Source organism: Heterocephalus glaber, unplaced genomic scaffold, assembly GCF_053883595.1.
Source record: "Heterocephalus glaber isolate CG9 unplaced genomic scaffold, H.glaber_assembly_v1.0 deba00001592, whole genome shotgun sequence".
In the NCBI taxonomy this organism is placed as follows: Eukaryota; Metazoa; Chordata; class Mammalia; order Rodentia; family Bathyergidae; genus Heterocephalus; species Heterocephalus glaber.
Genome location: NW_028258367.1, coordinates 1758628 through 1776211, shown reverse-complemented (window position 1 = coordinate 1776211; position 17584 = coordinate 1758628). Strand labels below are relative to the sequence as shown.

General features: G+C 38.4%; 1 long non-coding RNA gene across 2 annotated transcripts in view; it reads right to left on the bottom strand.

Moving 5' to 3' along the window:
- LOC101704607 (uncharacterized) overlaps positions 1-17584 on the bottom strand; it is a 349127-nt gene that overhangs the window by 33630 nt on the left and 297913 nt on the right. For both annotated transcript variants that reach the window (XR_015444011.1, XR_015444012.1), the window contains 2 exons: positions 11293-11367; positions 11062-11210 (listed from right to left, as the gene is read on the bottom strand). This is a non-coding gene — a long non-coding RNA (uncharacterized LOC101704607). The remainder of the gene's footprint in view (positions 1-11061; positions 11211-11292; positions 11368-17584) is intronic.

Here is a 17584-nt window from a genome sequence, read left to right as displayed (position 1 = left end):
TGACTTTTGGAAATTATAGTCCAGGGTAAAGCAGGAAAATAGTAAATACTGGAATAGTAGGAAACAAAAAGTAGTAAGTGTATAAAAACAATGAGAAAAATCACTGGTCTACCCTTGTGTTGATGGCTTTATGTTATAGATAAACAAGAAACAAACCCATGTCGTGCCTATACAGAGGACGAACAATACTAGGGTTTAATCCTCCTAACTTTTGGCTCTAATGGCCCCTGAGAACTAGTCAGACTTGATGGCTCATGCATACCCTTGACAATCACTGTAATATGCTATGCTTTGTTGCACCTGCAGAGGTAACAAGGTTTGTAGAAGCCAATTATTGACCAAAAATTCTGTACCTTTTCATATAGTTGGATTTGCCAGAAGCAGCATTGTCTGTCAAAATACATGGACACAAAAGGAGTAAAGAAAAGATCATTATGGAAAAGATTAATGTTGATTTTAGTCCTTTTACTTGGATTTAAAATCAGAAGCTTAACTCTTCATTAACACAGGTGATTAAGCTGATTACACTATTATAACTAGCATTCAGTCAGATTGCTTGATTAGACTAATTCATTGTTGTTAATCACACATGCATTTCTTGGAGATGTTCTTCCATCCAGACAGCACAAAAGAAAAAGGAGAATTGTGTCTATATAGCCACAATCCCTCCTCAGAAATTTTCTGTCAGAGTATTTTGGAATTAAAACATTGGAAAATTCTTTTGGTAATTGGGTTCATATACCTTTCAGTATGTAATGTACATAGCAGGGTCTGGAAAAGTGCCTTGTGCTCAGACAGCAAGACCTATCTATTGTCACATTAAGCAAGACAAATAAAGATTCTAAACAGTTTTATACCCACTCAGTCCAGTTTCTACTGGCAACTGAGTCTAGATCAGCTCAGTGGTTTTGCAACAAAATTAGAAGCTTTGGATTTCCAGAGGTTTTTGAATTTCAGAATTGCAGACTAGGGATTATGGACTGCATTACTTTAGAGAGAGAGCAAGTAGCTGACTCTTATCTAAAACAGCTATTGCTATATCTAGATTATGCACTGTGACCATTAAGCTTGATTGTGTCAACTGGATTGGTTTGAGAGCTGCCCAGGGACTTGATGGAGTACACATCTGAGTGTATCCAGGTGGGTCATGGAAGAGTGCCCCAGGGTTTCTTGCCCTTTTCTCCCTGGTACTGTTCTGCTCTGCTTCCCAGTTGCCATAAATTAAGCAGCCATGCCCTTCCCCATAATCTTCCTACCTTTGAGCCTGCCAATCATGTACTGAGTCCCCTGAAATCATGAGTTAAATTAAATCTTTCTTCTTTTAAGTTGTGGATGTTGAGTATTGTGTCACAGTAATAGGAAAGCATGGCTAACACACACACTCACACACACACTAACCAACAACTAGTATTTTGATCAGAATTCTTTTTCAAGGAATGCTATGTGTCCCCTAGAGAAGGAACAAAGGAAGATACTTGGTACCCATGGCACCATCTTCTACTTTTGTGCCTAAAGCAGACAAAGTTAAACAGCCATGACCTTTTCTGAGTCTGAAGCAAGTGTTGACAAACTCTCATAGGCAAAATCCAGTTGCAACCAGTTTTTATAAATAAGGTTTAACTGGAAAACACCTATTCCTTTTGGATTACCCACTATCTTTATGTTACATCAGTAAATTGAATAGTTACAAGAACTGAAATATTTATTATATGGTCATTTATACAAAGATATTTGCTAATCTCTGATCCAGAAGTAGTCATAATCATCTAGCCGCCATTCCACCACTCCCAGGGCAGAGGAGGTGAGCCAATCCCAGCACCCAGGAGGAGGCTCCTGGGCTGCCATTCCACCACTCCCAGGGCAAAAGAGGTGAGCTGTGAGGGCGCCAGCAGCACCACCACCACCACCTCTTGGAAATGAGAAAACACATAAACAAGCCTCAAAAACAGACTTCCAGATCACCTACAGCAACCTCAAAGGGAAACAAGATGGAACAATCTGATACTCAACCACCTGGACTCCCTGAACTGGCAACAAAAGAGGATCTGGAAAAAATGAAATCAGAAATAATTTCTCAGATAACAGCAAAGATTGTGTTCATATTGCAAGACATGATTGATAAATCTAGAGAGGGCACAGATAAAAAACAGTGGAGCTGAGGAACATGATGGAATCCCAACATAGGAAACAAATGGAATCCATAAAACAGATGCAAACAGATTTCCAGGAGATTAAAACCTCCATTGAAAGGCTGCGCAGCAGAATGAACCAATGTGAGGATAGAATTTCACATATAGAAGATAAGATTGCAATTAGTGACCAGGAAAAAGAAAAATTGCTTCAAAATTGTAAGGGAACACAAGAAATCAATCCAGCAGCTGCTAGACGATGCAAAGAAGAATAACATAAGACTGATTGGAGTCAATGAAGAAAGAGGAGAGAGTGCAGATGACATAAAAAACTGTTCACAGAAGTGATGGCAGAAAACTTCTCAAGCAGGGGAAAAGAACTTGACATACAGATAAGTGAGGCATATAGGACTCCAAATAGCCTTGATCAAAAACAATCTACACATAGGCATATAATAGTTATGATTCCAGAAACCCAACAGAACAAAATTCTACAAGCAGTGAAAGAAAAGAAACAAATCACATACAAAGGAAAGCCCATCAGAATTACAGCAGACTTCTCGATGCAAACCCTCATGGCAAGAAGAGCTTGGAGTGAGGTATTTCAAGCTCTAAAGGAAAACAGCCTCCAACCCAGACTGATGTACCCTGCAAAACTATCTTTCAAAATTGATGGAGAAATAAGATACTTTCATGACAAAGAGCACCTTAGGAACTTCATGAATACCAAACTGGCACTCCAAAAACTTTTAGACAATATCCTAGGAAAAGACAATGAGAATCACAACCCCAGGAAGCCCAGCAGACTGAATCCATTGGGCGTGACAAATTAAACGCAAAAGGGGAGAATCCAACAAAGAGAAAAGGTCATGACAAGGCTTTTAAAACTTTTAACTTCATCTCCCTAATGAGTGTATAATTCAATCTTGTTATTGTACTGATTAGTATTTTTTGGATTCTAATGTTGCACACCTTTCTTTGTGCTGGACTGGCTATTTATCATCTTTTGTGTCTACTTTTTAATTGAGTTGTCTATTAATGAGCTGTAAGAGTTCTTTATATATTCTGGTCATAGGTTATATGCATTGTAAATATGGCCTGTTTAAGGACTACTTTTCATTTTAACGATATCATTTAAAGTTCTAAATTTTGAGGGAATCTCTATCAATGTTTTTCTTTTATACATCATGTTTTTTGTACCCTAGGTAGTTCTTGCCTACCCTAAATTCATAAACATTTTCCCTTATAATTTCTTCTTAAAGTTTTATACTTTTAGGCTTTCATATTTAGGTTCATAGATCCTTTCAAGTTATTTTTATGTACGGAAATAAAGGGTTGAGGTTAATTTTTTAAATATGAATACCAGGTATTCTAGTGCCATTTGCTGAAAACACTGTCTTTTCCTCGGCTCTTGAATTGAGTTTATATTCTATAAAATGTTACTTTTAAATAACCTTTCAAAACTCAGTGGACCATTTATGTGTGGTTCTATTTCTACAGTCTCTGTTTTAGTCCAATGATCTATATGTCTTTCCTTATACCAACACTGCCTTGATTACTGTAGCTTTAGAAGAAGTCTTAAAATTAGGTACCAAGGGCCGGGGATTTAGCTCAGTGGTTTCACCACCTGCTGCACAAGTGCAAGGACCTGAATTCGATCCCGGGTACCAAAAAAAAAAAAAGTTGAAGAGACAACCCACAATGTGGGAAAAAATATTCACCTGCTCTTCCTCAGACAAAGGTCTACTATCTCGAATCTATAAAGAACTTAAAAAGATTAGACCTCCCAAATTTAAAGACCCAATCCGAAAATGGGCATCTGAAATGAACAGACATTTCTCACACAAAGAAGAAGAAATAGCAAATAAATACATGAAAAAATGTTAAACATCACTGGTCATTCGAGAGATGCAAATGAAAACAACGCTGAGATTCCACTTCACTCCAGAAAGAATGGCTGCTATCATGAAATCAACCAATAACAAATGCTGGTGGGGCTGTGGGCAAAGAGCAACCCTGCTCCACTGCTGGTGGGAGTGTAGACTGGTGCAACCACTGTGGAAATCAGTATGGAGATACCTCAAAGAACTAGGACTGGAAGTCCCATTTGACCCCGCTATTCCACTGCTGGGGATCTTCCCCAAAGAATTAAAAGAATCATACCACAGTGATATACGTGTGCCCATGTTCATAGCAGCACAATTTGTAATAGCTAAAACTTGGAAACAGCCCAAATGCCCATCAACTGGAGACTGGATAAAGAAAATGTGGGTTTTTTAATAAAATGGAGTACTACTCAGCCATAAAAAATGAGAAATTAGAGACATTTGTAGCTAAGTGGATGCACATTGAGGCAATACTCTTAAGTGAAATAAATAGGACACACATGTATAAATACCAAATAGTTTCTCTGGTGTGAGAAACTAAAAGTGTAAATAAGAACTAAATGTATAATAGGTAATGTGAAATACGAAGAAAAGGGGCAAAGGAGAAGGAAGTGGGAGGACTAGGGGAAAGGATAGAAGGGAATGGGATTAATATGAGAAAATGAAAAAATAGGAACAAAAACTTTGTAAATAGGGAGGAATGAAGGGGTTGAAGGGAGGGCTGGGCAAGGGTGAAAAATAAGAACCAAGAGAGACTATGTAAAGGTGCAAATTTCCAATGATGAATGTCATTATATTGTATACCTAAAATGTACCAATGATTTGAATGAATAATCAATAATGTAAAATAGGAAGAAAAGGTCCAAAGGGGTAGGGGTAGTGGGAGGGGCAGGGTAAAGGAAAGAAGGGAAAGGAAAAATAATGAGAAATGGAAAAAATGGAAATAAAGTCTTTGTAAATAGGGAAGGGTGGAGGGGGTGAAAGGAGGGCTAGGAATGGGGAAAAGATAAGAACCAAGATGCATTATGTAAAGGTACAATTCCCAATGAGAAATGTAATTGTGTTGTATACCTACAATGTACCAATAAAAGAATTTAATAAAATAAAATAAAATAAAATTTTTAAAAATAGACACTAAACTTCTTCCAACAGTTTTTCTTTTTCTTTTTACTTTTCTAGGTCCTTTGTACTCCTACGTAACTTTTACATTTCAATATCCAATTCTTCATTAATAGCAAGTATACATAGACCTGAATTTTTATATATACCTTGTGTTTTCTAATCCTGCTAAATTCAAATATAAGTTCTAGGAGCTCCTAGAGATTTCTTAGTATTTTCTCTGTAGATGATCATTTCATCTACATGTAAAGATTTTGCTTCTACCTTGCCAATCCTATCCTAATTGTGTCATTTTATTGCCAGACCATTTTGGTTTAGGCCTATGTTTCAAAGTTTAATGGACAGAAGAAGAGTAGGCATATCTGCCCTTGTTCTCCACTTTAGGGAGAAAGCATTGTATCTTCTCCATTCATATAAGGCATTCTCACTAGAAGTATAGAGTACCTGTCTTTAATCTGTTGAGAAGGTTCTGTTCTACTTCTAGTCTCCTGATACCTTTTACCATGAACAGCTGTAGAATTTAGTCCAATACTCGTTCTCCAACTAGTGACAGGATCATATGGCTTTTTCCTTTCCTCTGTTAAAATGATGATTTTTGGAGGTGGATCTTCCAATGTTGAACCAACACTGCCATCCCTATAATAAAACCACTTTCTACATACTACCAGATCTGACTTCTAATAGTTTGTTTTGTTACACAAATTTCTATCTATGTTCATACTTTTTTCTTCTATTATCTTTATCCAGTTTTAGGATTAGCACAATGTAGATTTCCTAAAATGAGGGGAGAAGTGTTCCTTCTTTTTTCTGCTTTAAATGTTTGATATAATTTATCAGTTAAAATGTATATGAGCCTATTGTTGTCATGTAGGCAGGTTTTCAAGCTAGGAATATACTTTCTTTAATAGGTGCTATTCAAATTTTATATTTCCTCCTGAGTTAGTTTCATTAATTTGTCTTCCAAGGTACTTCTTAGAAGTTGTCAAATTTATTTCAAAACAGGTTTTTGTAATATGCCTTCTATAGCCTTTTAAATTCTGTAAAATCTGTGGTAATGTCTCCTAGGTCTTGATATTGTAGTTTTTAAAATGTATAACTGACATTGTGTAATAGGAAGAAAATGTCTAAAGGAGTGGGGGAAGTGAGAGGGGTAGGAGAAAGAAGGGAAAAGAAAAAATATGAGAAAAGGAAAAAATAGAAACAAAGTCTTTTCAAATAGGGAAGGGTGGAGGGGGTGAAGGGACGTCAGGGGAAGCAGAAAAAAATAAGAACCAAGATACTCATGTAAAGGTACAAGTTCCCAATGATGACTGTATTTTATACCTAAAATGTACCAATAAACTTAATGGGAAAAAAAGAAGTAGTCATAATCCTGATCTCGGTGCTATGATAAGTCAGAGACCAGAGAAGAAATGAGGACTAATTGGCCTCCTCTGTGAGTGCAAAGGAAAAAGGCTGCAATCAGGGGTGATTGCATAGTGCGGGTTCTAGGGAAAATTTAAGACACCTGAGTTTTAGTTGTTTACCCAAGCCTATACTAATGGATATTGGAAAGCAGATGAATTTTGATTTTTTGTACCCATGTTTGGGTGAATAAAGGCAAGATGCTAGGGGCTCCTCTGCCTACTAAGAGGCAAAAGCCTCCTGACTGCCCACATGTTAAACTGATTCTGTCTCTTTGTCATTGATCCTCATTCACCCTGGGTTATAGAGAACAAAGTAGTGGATCTAGGTCTCAGAACAAGGCTGGCCAGGTAGGTCAGCTACAGGTGGCACCCCAACGTGGAACTCAGGACCTGGGCTTGGCTACAATGATAGGTCTTACTAATAAGTCAGAGTTGATATTTTTGTAAGTCTACTTTCTGTCAGTCTCCAAATATCTGAGAAAAACAAACTTAAAGAAGTAAAGGTTTATTTTGGCTCACAGTTTCAGAAGTTTCATTCCACAGTCATTTGGAATCATTGACTTTGAGCCTGTAATATGACAACTTGGTAGGGAACACCTGGAAGAGCAAAGCTGCTCACATCTTAGCAGTCATCAAGGAGAGAGAGAGAGAGAGAGAGAGAGAGAGAGAGACAGAGACAGAGACAGAGACAGAGACAGAGAGAGAACTGGGAGTCCAAATATGCCCCTCTATGGTACAGCCCTAAAGACTGAACTTTCTTCCAATAGGCCCCACCTCCTAGAGGTTCCACCACCTCTCAATAGCTCTAAGAGCTGGAGCCAAGCCTTCAACACATGGGCCTGCTAGGGACATTCTGCATCCAAAGTGTAGCAATAATCAAGATGAAACCTATTTCTAGCCCTAAAATAGTGAGTCAAATCTCTTCATAGCATCCCCCATTAGTATGTAACATGCAATTGCCCAGCTTAAAAGAAATGCAATGATTCCATCTATTTTAGGATTCATTGATAACAACACTTACTGAAAATCAGACACACATATAATAACTAATAATTTAAATATATTATTGAAATAATAGTGTACTTCTATAGCATAATATGTACAATGTCTCATCTCCATACCCATAATTAGAATTCTTTCCATTTTAAAAATAACGAGAAATATAGGACAAAAAGATTGGAAGTTTTTGTCAGAATCAACTGGTACAAGTGCTGTCTCACTTTATATTTAAAAATAAGAAAAATGATGACTCTGGTTTTTCTCCCATAGTTTATCTTAGTGTGGTACCTTATTACCCTGAGGTGTGTTCCAAGCTGAGCAGTGGAGGAAGTAGTCCCAGTATTAGATTTACCTCAAAGTGAATCATGAATTATCTTGACAAAATATAGCTCAACATCAGTAGTTAATAGCTGGCCTATTCAAGTTTGTGTCAACATGAAAGAGCTTTTTATCTTGTCTCTGTTTTTATTCAATGTAACACCACAGTGGGACCCTGTAGGGTTAATTACAATCTAATGAATGAATGGATGTTCTTCGCATAACCTAGAGCTATTTCCAGACATAATTCACTCTCCAAGGCCACTCTGCTGACTGGCCATCCACCAACCAACATAAATGCCAATACTTGGAGAAATACAATGCCCTCGTTCAATAGAGCATGCTTTCTCCCCCCCCCTTCTCTGTGTGTCCAGAGTTTTATGTTAGGCACTAAACAGAATTTCTGAAAGCATGACCACCTCTTGTTGTCCTCAATAATCATAAACAGCTAAGTCATTCTAGGCAGTTTGTGATCATTTGCCAAACTTCAGCCCAACTTTCCAAACACTTCAGCACAAAGCACAATACAGGAAGACTTCTCAAAAATTTCCATCTATTATCATTAACATATTTTTCAAACAGTTACATTTCTATTTATTTTTGGCAACAATTCATAGTGTTAGGATGTTCTGAGAAAGTAAAGAATGAATTGATAGTCATTTGATGGCCTAATTTTATAATATGGATTTTGGAAAACTTATAGAAGTTTTTATAATATTTACTATTCATTCTTATAAAGAATCATAGAATCCCCAAATATTATAGGTTGGGGCAGTTTAAATGTAAAAAATGTCACATCTATTTTACACAGGTGGAAATGAAGAACAAATTTTAACTGACTTCTCCACAAGCCACCTTGACAATAGCAAACCACCCTGAATTACAAGTGCACTAATACCAAGCTGGAGAAGGAAGAACAGATTACAATGTCCTGAACCATATGAAATTGCAAGAATCTTCCTGGTAGCGAAGGGCCCCAGATGGGTCCAAGAGGTCTGTGGAAATGATACAGAGATGATCTAAGAGATGAAATAGGACCTCCATATGATATAGTAGAAATATTATAATTCCCAACCTGTTAGATGTCTGATATGTCAAGTTCATGTTCTCTAAATTTGAAGACTGAATTCTAGAAACAATGGAGGTTAAGAGTATGAAATGTTGGACTGGGGATTTAGCTCAGTGGTGCCGCTGCCTGCCTCACAAGCATAAGGACCCAAGTTTGATCCCCGGTACCAAAAAAAAAAAAGTAGGAAATGTCTATTGAGAGGATAGCTCTTGAGAGGCAGGAGGGGTACCAAATGGGTAGCCAAGGACACTACTTCTCAGGAGATGTTTTATAGAGCACAACCACATGGGCACAATGTGGGTTACAGCTATGATCAACCAGTAAGATTATAAGTATAATCACTTAGGTGATAGTGATTCAATGGGGAAGCAAGTCACATAGCAAGTGTACATAGAAGGAACAAAGAATTTTTTAGGAAGGGATGAGTCTGAGGGTCTTGGTCACTCACCAAGATGACTGATGTCTATCTAGACTTCTTTAGACCAGGTGTCACCACTTACCTTAGGCCTGTTCATTTCATCTTTATCTTGAGGCTTGGCCTCTAACAGATGTACCTCCAGCCACAGTTGTAATTTGTTTTTACCTTTGTCTTGACTCTCTTGAGGGCCTAGACCTGACTGGCTGCCTATAATATTTTCGCCTAGCATAGTTGTCTATACTTCTGAAGAGGTACCCCTAACTGCTGTGAGGCGGTAAGAGGCAATAACCATTTTGGCTACTTCAGGCTGCAGGGGGTCGTAGTTGTGATTGGCAGTCAGAGATGCTCTCTAGAGAGTCTATCTAAATGTCCTGAATAGACATCAGGCATTCTAGGCTTGGGTAGGTGTATAGCTTTAAGTGTGAAGGACACAAGGCCAAAGACACAGTTAAGTATGCATGGGTCAAATAATAAAATCTACAAGACTATTATGAATACAACTGATAAATGTTTGCACCAGGAAGAGCCAGGATTCACCTCCCACAAACAGGGTAAGGAGAAGGTCCAGGGAATTTCAGAATCTGAAGTGACATTAATCTCTCATTTAATATCTTGAATAGCCATAGAGACATTAGCAGAAGGATCAGGAATGTACACACAATATTTAGCTTTTATAATTGCACAACTACCCCTTGTTCTGCTGTTAGAATGTCTAATGCCATCTGATTTTGGAGGACGGCTTGTCTCATTAATTTTACTTCTTCATTAAGAGAGAGAGAGAGAGAGCAGTCAAGGTGTCATTTAAGGGTCAGTTAAGGCTTCAATGTGTTGCATGACATCTTCTAATCTTAGTGAAGGGACAAAGGTAGTATCCTAATGATTATACCAATGAAACACACTTCTAGACCACTGACATCATAGACAGGGTAAGTTTGTAGATTTGTTGGTATTTTTGACATTCCTGCCTTGAAACCACACAAATCCAGCATGTATCTCCCTATCCATCCAGTGGGTAGATAGGGGTACAAATTGGATCCACAGAACCAATGAGTGTCATTGGGGGCTTCCCATCTAATTCTAAGGCTAAATCAGTCTGTTGCAAACCACTCTTTAACCTGAAAAGTTATGGTGTATATACACTGTTTGAGGGGTGTCTGTTCCAAGTATTTAGTAGAATTAAGCCAATGAGAATAAGAGTGATTTTTTTTTGTTCCCAACATAAAGGGTCCTTTCTATTAATCTGTCCTATAGCTGGAGTTAACCACATATAATCACACCATGTCTGAAAGTAGCCATCTTAATATCTATGATTGTTGGCTCTTATGATAGGACCTTTATTCTTACTTAATAAGGGTTTTACTAGTATCTGTAGAGAGGTTTGAATGGTATTTTTAGAAAAAATTCAATTATGTCTAGGATCATTAAGAGTGTAGTTTATAGACCACTCAGTTACCTTGCAATGGTGGGCTAAACTATAAATCACTGAACTTTTTCGTATCTCATCAATGTAGTCTTGTAGCTTATTCTCATCATCTCCTTGAAGTGGGTATGCTCACCAAGGAAGTCCTGATGTACTTAACATGGGAAGCAGGACACATATCTAGCAAGATAATTGTTATAATGACTATATATTCCTGTGGCCAGACTAGAAAGGAACTGCACTCTCTTTTAAGTGGTAATTAGTAAAAGGGCTAAGATAACATCTTAGATCACTTACCTGAAGACTTTGATTTCTTTTTTTGAACAAGAATTTTAAGTATTCACAGGAGTATTTGGATGGTTGCTCACACTCAGTGACAGTCTCTTGTTCCTCGGGCTTGAGTCAGGTGTGATGTACCCAGGAGTCTAGGCCTGCCATCTTGACACCTGTTGGAGTTGATAGGATTGTGATGTATGGTCCTTCCCAAATTGGTCTTAGGGAAGGGGATAATGATGGAAGAGACTTTACCAGTACTATGTCTCCAGGTTGGGATGTTGGATTTCCCTTCTCTTTAGGCTGAGCTTCTGTTAGCTGTTGAAGAGTCTGTTGGAATTTAGTCAGTGAGACATCTGTTTAGTAAAGCATCTGTTTCTCTATCAAAGAGAAAATCATGAGTGAGAAAAGGGCATCTATAAAGCATTTCAAATGGACTGAGACCTAAAATTTGAGGTGTATTTCTTATTTTGATAAGAGCCAAAGGCAGTAAGTGAGACCACTGCAGGTGGGTTTGTTGAGCCATTTTGCAAAGATGTCTCTTTAGGGTCTCTTTCATTCATTCCTTCACTTTTACTTTTTTTTATGATTGTGACCTCTATGCACAATGAAGGTGACAGAGAATTCCCAGTGCAGGACAGATGCCCTGTGTGACTGTTGCATTAAAAGAAGGCCCAATATTACTCTGTAAGCTCTTAGGAAGTCTAAGTTTGAGGATGATTCTGAGACTAAAACCTTCATCACCTCTTGTGGTTTTCTGTTTTACAAGGAAAGGCCTCAATCCAGTTTGTGAAGACCAACACGTATTGGAGTCTCTTAACCTTTGTCATTTGAGTAAAACTGAGCTTCTGATAATTCCCAGCATATTTCCCATGTCTCTGTACACCTGGAGGAGTTATGGTCCAGTTAAGGGGATTGTTCTTTTGGCAAAGCTCATATGTCTTAACTATCTGTTGTACTGTCTGAGAAAGTACCTTTCTTATGAATAACTTTGAGGCCATCTGGTGGGTCTTGTCTCTCCCCAAATGAAAAGTTTTTCTTTTTCTGGTACCCAGAATTGAATTCAGGACCTTGCCCTTGCCAGATAGGCAGGGCACCACTGAACTACATACCCAGCCCACTAAGTGAAAGGTGTGATGTAAAGATTTAATGATTTTCCATTTACCAGCACAAGGAAGGAACAATTTACCATCATCTGACTGTAACCATCCTGATGGAAGGAACTGACACCCATGGGAGAGGGCCCATTCAATTTCTGACTGAGAATATTTGGATCAAGTATAATCAAGGGACCCTTCTCAGATCAAGAGAGCCTGAAGGGAGGAAGGGCTTGAGCAGCTTCTGTTGCTGCTGCATCAACCAGTTAATTACCTTGAAATACTTCATCAATTCATGTAGACAGATAATATAAGTTCATCTATCTCCTTATGATATTTTATGGGAGACCTATTGGCTGTAAGATAATTTTTTTCTTTCCATATGGCTGTGTGGGCATGCAATACTAGGAAAGCATACTTTGAATCATTATAAATATTAACCTTCTTTAAAATTAATTTTATTGGTACATTTTATTGGTACATTTTAGGTTATACAATTCGTTTACATTTATCATTGGGTGTTTGTACCTGTACATGATGTATCTTGGTTCTTATTTTTTTTTCCCATTACCTGTGCACCCTTCACCCCCTCCACCCTTCCCTATTTACATAGATTTCATTTCCTTTTTTTTTTTCTTTTCTCATAGTTTTTCCTTTCCCTCTTTTCCTTTCCCCTTCCCCTCCCTTCACTCCTTCATCTTTGGACCTTTTTACCTATTTCAAATTATCAATTATTCATTTTAATCATTTTAACTCTTGTTTACACTATCAGTTTCTCACACTAGAGAAACTATTTGGTATTTACACATGTGTGTCCTATTTATTTCACTTAAGAGTATGGCCTTGATATGCATCCATTTAGCTATAAATGACTCTAGTTTTTTGTTCTTTATGGCTGAGTAGTACTCCATTTTATAAAGAAAACACATTTTCTTTATCCAGTTTCCAGTTGACGAGCACTTGGGCTGCTTCCAAGCTTTAGCTATTAAAGATATAAATATTAAGACAGAAACACTAAACTTGCTGGAAGATAAGTTAGGTAGAACTCTTGAAGACATTGGCATAGGAAAAGACTTCATGAACAAAACCTCAGCAGCATGGGAACTAACAGAAAGAATCAGCAACTGGGATCTCATCTTATTAAAAAGCTTCTGCACTGCAAAAGAAACCACCAACAGAGCAAACAGACAACCTACAATATGGGGAAAAAAATTTACCAGCTGTACCTCAGACAAAGGACTACTATCTAGAATATATAAAGAACTGAAAAAATTCAGACCCCCCAAATTCAAAGACCCAATTCAAAAATGGACATCTGAAATGAACAAACATTTCTCAGACAAAGAAGTAAAAGCAGCAAACAAATACATGAAAAAACGTTCAACATCACTCATCGTTCAAGAGATGCAGATGAAAACAACACTGAGATTCCACCTCACCCCAGAAAGAATGGCTACTATCAAGAAATCAACAAATAACAAATGCTGGCAGGGTTGTGTGGAGAAAGGAACCCTTCTCCATTGTTGGTGGGAGTGCAGACTGGTGCAACCACTGTGGAAGTCAGTATGGAGATACTTCAAAGAACTAGGACTAGAGGTCCCATTTGACCCAGCTATTCCCCTGCTGGGTATCTTCCCCAAAGAATTAAAAGAATCATACCACAGTGATATATGTGCTCCCATGTTCATAGCAGCACAGTTTGTAAATATTAACTTTTTGTCCTTCACTTAGTTGTAAAGCCCTGGTGAGACCTATGAGTTCTGCCAGTTGGGCACTAGTCCCAGGAGGAAGTAAGGAACTTCCAAGTGTCTCATGTAGAGTCATTACTGCATACCCTGCCTTTCTTATCCTAATCTCTACAAAGGAAGTGATATCACAGAAGAGGGTCAAATCAGGATCAGTAAGGGGTGTATCTAACAAGTCATTTCTGGATATGTATGTATGGAGAATTACTTGTTTGTCATCATGTCTTTTAGTCCCAATCTTTTATTTCTCTGGTAGAAAGGTGGGAGGATTTAAGAAGGAACATGTCATTATTTGAATGGCTTGTCCTTTTAGAAATAGAGCCTGGTATTTAAGAAGTCATTTCTCTGATGGCCATAGGCTCCCTTTGAAAGAAAGAAGTCCTGCCACATTGTGAGGCTTATATACAGTGAGATATTTGCCTAAAGTCAGCTTGGATGCCTATGGCACTAGGAGAGCCACAGAAGCTACAGCTCTAAGGCACACAGGCCATCCCTTTGCTAAGGGATGTCTAATTGTCTAATTCATGTCTAATTCTAATTCATGTCTAATGTCTAATTCATGACTCAGATACCCTACAGGCTGTTGAGCAGGTCCTCTATCCTGCAAAAGCACACCCAAAGTCATGCCCCACCTTTTATCAACATACAGATTGAAACAGTTTTTTGTCAGTAGGCTCAGTGCTGGGGCATTTAGAAGCATTTATTTAAGCTTCTGGAATGCAGTTTTGGAATCAGGTTAAAATATGGGTATCCACCTTTTGGACTTTCTTTATAAGCTAATAGTGGGCTCATGCAATGTCACCATACCCTGCCATCTAAAGGCAACAGAAGCCTGTAATTCTTAGGAATCCCCTTAACTGTTTTAGGGTCTTGGGTTGCAGGAAGGAAAGTATTGGTTTAATTCTCTCTTCCCCCAGCCTTCATATTCCCTTAGATATGATAAAGCCTAAGTATTTTACCTCAAGGCTGAAAAGCTGTCCCTTAGACCTAGAGACCTTATAACTCTGTTTGCCAGGAAATTTAGCACCGCATGGGTGCCTTGGCTAGAGCATTCTTCTGAAGGGGCATCTAACAGTATATCACCTACATGTTGTAAGATTGTGACTGAGGGGGATTTAAAACATGCCAAGTCATGGGAAAACACTTGTCCAAAAAGATGAGGACTGTCTCTGAACCCTTGAGGAAACACATTACCCAGGGCTCCTTCATGGAGATGACTGTCTGGCCAGAGGGGAAAGGCAGAGTGCTCCAGGGCCCTTCAGTCTTGCTGGACCAGCTGGTAAGATGGATCTGAGCTCTGAGGCCTTCCCCTCAAAGGGCAGTCTGACTTGCGGTGGTCACCTTTGTAATTGGGGCATGGCTCAGGGGCTTTTTGTCATGACAGTTCTTATCACAGTCCCTCTTAAGGTGGCCTGGTTTTCTGCAGTGGTAGGAGGTGAGTTTAGTCATCGAGCTCTTAGAACCCAAAGAATCAGACTTAGAGTCTATTCCCTTTAAGGCTGCAACCAAGGCAGCCATTTTGTTTTGGTCCCTTTGTTTTCTCCCTTTGGTTTCCTCCTGGTCTTGATTATAAAATAAATACTGAGAAGGCAATTCTCACTGAAGTATGAAGTGAGCTATCTTGAGCAAAAGCCATCTTTTGTAGTCTTTTTCTAATATCTGAGGCTGACTGAGTAATAAACTTGTCTTTAAGAATAATCTGTCCTTCTATCAAATCAGGAGCTAGGGATGTGTTTTATCAATGCCTCTAGTAAGCAATCTAAGAAAGTAAAGGGGTCCTCATCTTTCTCCTGATGAATAGTTGACAATTTAAAATAATTTAAGGGCTTAGTTCTTGTCCTCTTTAGACCTTCAAGAATACCTGTCTGGAGATGTCTCCTATTCCAATCTCCCGGGTCTGGTTGGTAAGCTAGTAGGGGTCTTGGGTAGTGACTGCTTGGGCTTCAGTGGGAACCAGCCATTCCCCTGGCTGCCTGTCTTCTAACCTTTTAAAATTAACAATATGATATTCATCCCCAAATATAATGGCATCTTGTGTTGTCACTTGTCTCTCATTAGAAGTCAATATTTGATTTAAGAATAGTATTAAATCTTTTAGTCTAGTTCATAGGTCTGATAAGTATTCCAAAGACTGCAGTGTACTTATCAGGGTCATCTGAAAACTTTCTTAGATATTGTTTGATCTATTTTAGGTCACTGAGAGAAAAGGACACATGGACACGAATATGTCAAAATTCATCATTTACTTCTTATAAGGGTTATTGTTCTTGATGGGCTTGAACAAAATCAGCTACAGGTAGAAATAGCCCAGTAGAGACTTCAATTATGGCTGGCTTAGAAGCTTCACCCTTAGACTCCACAGGGTAAGGGTAAGGGACCTCAGACTCAAAAAGGCAGGTAGGGAAAACCTCAGGGTTGGTAATAGTGGGTGAGGCTTTAAGGTTGCCTTGGAAACCTAATTCTCAGGTTCCGAAGGGCGAGGGTGGGAAATCTCAGGCTTAATGATAATGGATGCCTTAAGCACCAGAAGTGTCTGGTTTTCCTAAGGCTTACATTTACATTTTTGACACAAGTAAAGATTATTTATTAATGCAGAGAAAGTCTGAAATAAGATAATTCTGACCATTTTCCCTCTTTCTTACAGTATGATTATAGTTGTGAAATAGTGTCATAATCATTACTTCCATCTGCATTCCATTTTGGCTGTAGGGTGTAGGTAGACCATTCATTGGTGCAGAAAAAAATATTAAACTGCTCTTTCTCAATATGTGAGGATCAAACATTTTCTAATGTTTAAGAATACATTCCAAAGGAGTAAGAGATTTTGATATTGAATCTCCTGTCTGAAAGTACAAAAGAAAGAATTGGCATCCCATTAATTTCTGCTTGGTTTTCATATCCTGAAGCCATCCCCCAATGTGACGCACTCCAGAGCAGGTGGCTGCTGTCTGGAGAGAAGATAGGCTGGGTTGGACTAGCTACCCTTACCGGCTCATGTTCCTATCTTCCCTAGTAACTCAGAGTCCTAATTCTAGCAGGTGTTTCTAAAAATGCAAGCTATAATTGGCTTCAGTTGTAACAGTCATGTTTAAAGAAAGGAGCATTGCTAACAAAACCAAGAATCGAGAGATCTAAACCTCATAGCTTTCTAATTCTTTGAAAGAGAGTGAGGGCAACTTGAAAGTGAATGAAGCACCTCCCAGCTTCCCAAAGAAATCACCTCTAGAGATGGATAGAGTGAAGTTATCTACCTAATCACCTAGGTAATCTTCCTTAGCAGCAAGATAAGGCTAAGTTTTACTCAAAATCCACCCTAAAATTTCTATGTCTCTGAAGCTCATGGGTTAAACTTATACCAATTGCTAAGCAACCACAATTTTCATGTTAGTAAAGGCACATTTGTCAGTTTCCTACATGCACTGAAAGAAGAGAAAGGCTGACTAAAATCCCTTCTTTATTCTTATTGCCATATAGAAGTGTAAACTGATTCTCTGTTAACTGTTCTCTGTGAAAGACAAACAGTTGTTACAAGCTGTCTCAGCACGACTTTATGTAGTGAGGGGTGGATTAGCTACAAGATGGTATAGCTAATCAAGGAGTTCTTAAGTTAACTCTCAGTGAATTGGAGGAAAAATGTAGGGGGTTAACATACTAGCAGAGAGAGAAAAGTCCAAACATGTAGCTCAACTCTTAACGGAAGCTTAA